Source organism: Cervus canadensis, chromosome 3 (genome assembly GCF_019320065.1).
Source record: "Cervus canadensis isolate Bull #8, Minnesota chromosome 3, ASM1932006v1, whole genome shotgun sequence".
NCBI lineage: Eukaryota > Metazoa > Chordata > Mammalia > Artiodactyla > Cervidae > Cervus > Cervus canadensis.
Genome location: NC_057388.1, coordinates 77,911,334 through 77,917,248, shown reverse-complemented (window position 1 = coordinate 77,917,248; position 5,915 = coordinate 77,911,334). Strand labels below are relative to the sequence as shown.

At 40.6% G+C, this 5,915-nt stretch overlaps 1 pseudogene; it reads left to right on the top strand.

Moving 5' to 3' along the window:
- The first annotated feature begins 5,231 nt into the window (after positions 1-5,231).
- On the top strand, positions 5,232-5,915 carry LOC122437930 (annotated as a pseudogene).

The following is a 5,915-nucleotide window of genomic DNA, read 5'->3' as shown; positions in this document are numbered from 1 at the left end:
CCCGAAGTTTGCCCAAGCTCATGTCCATTGCATCGGTGATGCCATCCAGCTGTCTCATTCTCTGACACCTTCTTCTTCTGCCCTCAATCTTTCCCAGCATCAGGGACTTTTCCGATGAGTCGGCCGTTTGCATAAGATGACCAAAATACTGGAGCTTCAGCATCAGTCCTTCCGAGTATTCGGGTTGATTTCCCTTAAGATTGACAGGTTTTATCTCCTTGCTGTCCAAGGGACTTTCAGGAGTCCTCTCCAGCACCACAGTTGGAATGCATAATTCTTTGGCATTCTGCCTTCTTTATGGTCCTGCTCTCACAGCCATACGTGACCGCTGGGAAGACCATAGCATTGACTATATAGACCTTTGCCAGCAGAGTAATGTGTCTGCTTTTCAACACACTGTCTAGGTTTGCATAGTTTTCCTGTAAAGAAACTATCTTCTAATTTCATGGCTTCTGATCTTCTTCTGATTTCATGGCTTCAGTCACCATCCATGGTGATTTTAGAGCCCAAGAAGGGGAAATCTATCACTACTTCCACATTTTCCCCTTCTATTTGCCATGAAGTAATGGGGCTGGATGCCATGATGTTAGCTTTTTTTAAAAAAAATATTTAGTTTTAAGCCATCTCTTTCACTCTCTTCCTTCATCCTCATCAAGAGGCTCTTTAGTTCCTCTTCAATTTCAACCATTAGAGTGGTATCATCCACATATCTTAGGTTGTTGATGTTTCTCCCACTCTTCTTGATTCCAGCTTGTAACTCATCCAGTCCATCATTTCTCATGATGTGCTCAGCATACAGGTTAAACAAACAGGGAGATGGCAGACAGCCCTGTTGTACTCCTTTCTCAATCTTGAACCAGTCAGTTGTTTCATACGGGGTTCTAACTGTTGCTTCTTGACCCGCATACAGGTTTCTCAGGGAAAAGATGGTCTGGTATTCCCATCTCTTTAAGAGTTTTCCACAGTTTATTATGATCCATTCAGTCAAAGGGCTAGCATAGTCAATGAAACAAAGGTAGATGTTTTTCTGGAATTCCCTAACTTTCTCTATGATCCAGTGAATATTGGCAATTTGATCTCTGGTTCCTCTTCCTTTTCTAAACCAGCTTGGACATTTGGAAGTTCTTGGTTCACATAATGCTGAAGCCTAGCATGCACAATTTTAAGCATGCCCTTACTAGCATAGGAGATGAATGCAATTGTTCAATGGTTAACACATTCTTTAGTACTATCTTTCTTGGAAATCGGGATGAGGATTGACCTTTTCCAGTCTTGTGGCCACTGCTGGGTCTTCCAGATTTGCTGACATATTGAGTGCAACACCTTGATGGCATTATCCTTTAAGGTTTTAAATAGTTCTGCTGGAATTCCATCACATCTACTAGCTTTATTAACAGCAGTGCTTCCTAAGGCCCACTTGACTTTGCTCTCCAGTATATCTGCCTCTGGGTGACTGACAACACCATCATGGTAATCCAGTGCATTAAGTTCTTTTTTGTACGGTTCTTCTGTGTATTCTTTCCATCTCTTCTTGAGGCCTTCTTGTCTCTCCATGCTGTTCCTTGGAACCCTGCATTTAGTTGGATATACCTTTCCCTTTCTCCCTTGCTTTTCACGTTTCTTCTTTCTTTAGCTATTTGTAAGGCCTCCACAAATAACCACTTTGCCTTCTTGCTTTTCTTTTTCTTTGGGATGGTTTTGTTCATTGCCTCCTGTACATTATTATAAGCAAAGAGTATACATTAAACTGGCAAAAATAAAAGGAAGCAGCAAAATGGTCAGATGGGAGAGACAAATGAATCTTGGGAGGGAGGATGGGAGTAAAGACCCTGTAGTGACACTGAATTAATAAGCCAGCCATAGATGTGGGTATTTAGACACACGACAGATGGGCATGGGATCTGAGCATAAAAATAACAGAGCATGAGAGAAACTGATTAAATTTGCTGTTTCTAGAGGGATTTAGATATGCTTAGAGTGGAAAGGGGCTTTATAGACAAACTCCTCTAACAGGCAGCCTGACGGTCAGCCAGCTGCGGCCCTGATCGGAACCAGCCCCCCTCTACCAGAGCAGGACCCCACTGAGAGGGGCACAGGCATCTGTTCTTACATTGTGGGCACTGGACTGTTCTCAGGTTGAGTTTACATTTCTCCGGTGTTAACTTTCACTCACTCACTTCAGCAGTTGGACTTCTGAAGCAACATGAATGCATCTTCTTTGCATGTGACATCCTGGTGAATCTTGCAGATCAGCACACCCCTCAATTTTCATGTCTTCAGAATAATTCCTTCACTTGTACCTTAAATGATATGACTTCAAATTCTATCACACTTCCAGCTACTCCTCGCTACTTTGTCAAAATCTGTTAAAAATGTTCTGATTTGAGAGAATAGCATTGAAACATGTATATTACCATATGTGAGATAGATGACCAGTCTAGGTTCGATGCATGAAATAGGGCTCTCAAAGCTGGTGCACTGGGACAACCCAGAGGGATGGGATGGGGAGGGAGGTGGGAGCGGGGTTCGGGATGGTGGGTCACATATACATCTGTGGCTGATTCATGTCGATGTATGGCAAAAACCACCACAATATTGTAAAGTAATTAGCCTCCAATTATAATAAATTACTTTTTAAAAAATGTCCTAAACAGAATACTCTTACATGGAGAGCAGAGAATGCTGCTTTCTGTGAGTAGAACAAATAATTCTTGAAAATATCACATTAGATTACTTTTTTTAGCAGTCACTGATGGTCCTTATCTGTGGGAAAGCAACAGCAAGCAGACAAGGTGTTAGTTAGGTACTGCTGCCTAACAAATTATCCCCAAATTTAGCAATGTACAACAAGAAGCATTTATGATCTCACACAGTTTCTGAGACCGGGAATCCAGAAGTGAGTCAGGTGGCTGGTTCTAGCTCAGGGTCTTTTAAGAGTTTGCAATCAAGTTGTTGACTGGAACTGCAGACTCTGGCTGATGCTAAAGAATCACTTCCAGGCTCCCTCACATGCTGCTGGTTGTGGGCTTTGGTTCCTCACCAGATGTGCCTCTCCATTCAAAACCTGGCTTCCCCAGGGCAAGTGGTGTCAAACCAGGGTCTTTTATGACCTAACCTCGAGTGAGGTGCCAGCAACTCTGCCATATTCTTTTGGACACATGCTAGTCCTGGCAAAGGTGGGAATCACAGGGGCCATTTGGAGGCTAACATTTCTGAAGCATTTGCAACATACTAGTTACTTTCCTTGTTCTTATATTAGCTGAAACTTGCCATGCATCACTTCACTTAATGCTCTCAGCATCCTCCAAAGTAGATGCAACTGAGGCATAGAAATGTTAAGTAACTTTCCCAAATTGTTTCTTAGCAACAGACCATGGATTAAAACCTAGGTCTAACTTTAGAGCACAATATACCTGGTTTTTTTAAGATTTTTTTTTAAAAAAGACTTTTTTTAAAACAGACTTTTAAAAGTCTTTTTTTGAATTTGTTATAATAGTGTTTGTTTCATGTCTTGGTTTTTTGGCTGCAAGGTATGTGGGATCTTAGCTCCCCTACCAGGAATTGAACCTGTACCCCCCTGCATTGGAAGGTGAAGTCCCAACCACTGGCATGCCAAGGAAGTACCAAAATGCATCTGTTTTTAACTTGAGGTCTCTTTTCATTTGGATGACTAACCAGGTCTCTCCTGACATATCCTGGTACAAATGACTTTTCTGCACATAACTGAAGAACTTTGCATTTTACTTCCATTAAAATTTGGCATACTTCTTTTATTTTAATTTTTTGCAGCCTACATCATTTTGGCATACTTCTTAAATATTACAAGGCAACTTTCCTCTATCATTTGTGAATTCCTTTCACCATCTACAAATCCTCTTCCTTGCACACAGAACATGATGGAAAACAATCTTGAAGAAACCAGAATGCACCGATGTGCCTACAAAATATGATACATTGTCAAGATTAGAATAAAAGCCTAGTGACAAAATGTACCTAGTTTTTGAAATAAAATTAGCAAAGAGATTATTAAAGTTGTATTCCATAGCCAAATTTTAAAAGAACTTTTCTGAAGTATAGTTGATTTGCAATGTTGAGTTAGTTTTAGGTGTACAGCAAAGTGATTCAGTTATACATATATATCATTCTTTTTCAGATTCTTTCCCCTTATAGGTTATTAGAGTATTGACTAGTTATCTACTTAAATATAAATATCTGTTAAACTCCTAATTTACCTGCCCTCCACACCCATGTCTACCCTTTGGTAGCCATAAATTTGTCTTAGAAATCTGTGACTCTGTTTCTGTATTGTAAATAAGTTCATTTGTATCATTTTAAAAAGTTAGATTCCACATATGAGTGATATCATATGGTAATTGTCTTTTTCTGTCTAACTTCTTTCACTTAGTATGATAAGCTCTAAGTCAACCCATGTCACTGCAAATGGCAGTATTTTGTTCTTTTTTATGACTAATATTCCATTTTGTGTGTGTGTGTGTGTGCGTGTGTGTGTGTATCTATAACGTCTTCATGGATTCCTCTGTTGATGGACATATTTAGGTTGCTTCCATGGCTTGGCTATTTAGTACTACCATGAACATTGGGATGCATTTATTTTTTCAAATTATGGTTTTCTCTGGACATATGCCCAGGAGTGGGAATGCTGTATCTATTAGTTCTATTTTTAGTTTTTTAAGAAACCTCTATATTGTTCTTCAAAGTGACTGTACCAATTTACATTCCCATCAACAGTATAGGAGGGTTCCCTTTTCCCCATAGCCAAGTTTTGTCCATATAGATGTGAATATGGACCTCAACACAGCTGTGGTCACCCAGTCTGTCCTACAACATTTATATAAATTGTCTCAAGGCCTTTATCCATTTCCTTTAGGAAGGCCAGTCTTCTGCCATCATTTCAGCACATTTCAGTGTTTTTAAATTCTGGTCACTTGCGGGTCTGAACTCCTGTTCCCAGATAAGTCAAGCTCTTGCCTCTGGCCACTGTTTACTTCTGCTCTTCATAGTCTTAGATGTAGAACACAGCTCCTCTCTGTTCCCTAAAACTTGTTCATAGATACATTGTTTATGTACTATACTTTACTGAACATTTCAGGGAGATGAAAGGATCCAGTATTGATTTTCCTAAAATTGAATATTAGTTCCCTTTGAGGGCACTGGCGTATTGAAGTGAACCTGAACCGGCGCAGACTTAGAAAGCTCCAGTGAACCTAAGGATGGCGGGCACTGGTTTGGTGGCCGGGGAGGTTGTGGTGGATGCTCTGCCGTATTTTGATCAGGGTTATGAAGCGCCTGGTGTTCGCGAAGCGGCTGCCGCGTTGGTGGAGGAGGAAACTCGTAGATACCGACCTACGAAGAACTATCTAAGCTACCTGACGGCCCCGGATTATTCTGCTTTTGAGATAGACATAATGAGAAATGAATTTGAAAGACTGGCTGCTCGACAACCAATTGAATTGCTCAGTATGAAACGATATGAACTTCCAGCCCCTTCCTCCTGACATCATTACGCAAGAGTGCGTAAACAATTCTATGGCGCAGTTAGAGCATCAGGCAGTCCGAATTGAGAATCTGGAACTAATGTCCCAGCATGGATGCAATGCCTGGAAAGTGTAAAATGAAAATCTAGTTCATATGATTGAGCACGCACAGAAAGAGCTTCAGAAGTTAAGGAAACATATTCAAGACTTAAACTGGCAACGAAAGAACATGCAACTCACAGCTGGATCTAAATTAAGAGAAATGGAGTCAACCTGGGTATCCCTGGTCAGTAAGAATTATGAGATTGAAAGGACTATTGTACAATTAGAAAATGAGCTCTTTCAAATGAAGCAGCAACACGGAGAGGCAAACAAAGAAAACATACGGCAGGACTTCTGAAGCAGACTGGCTTGGTGGGT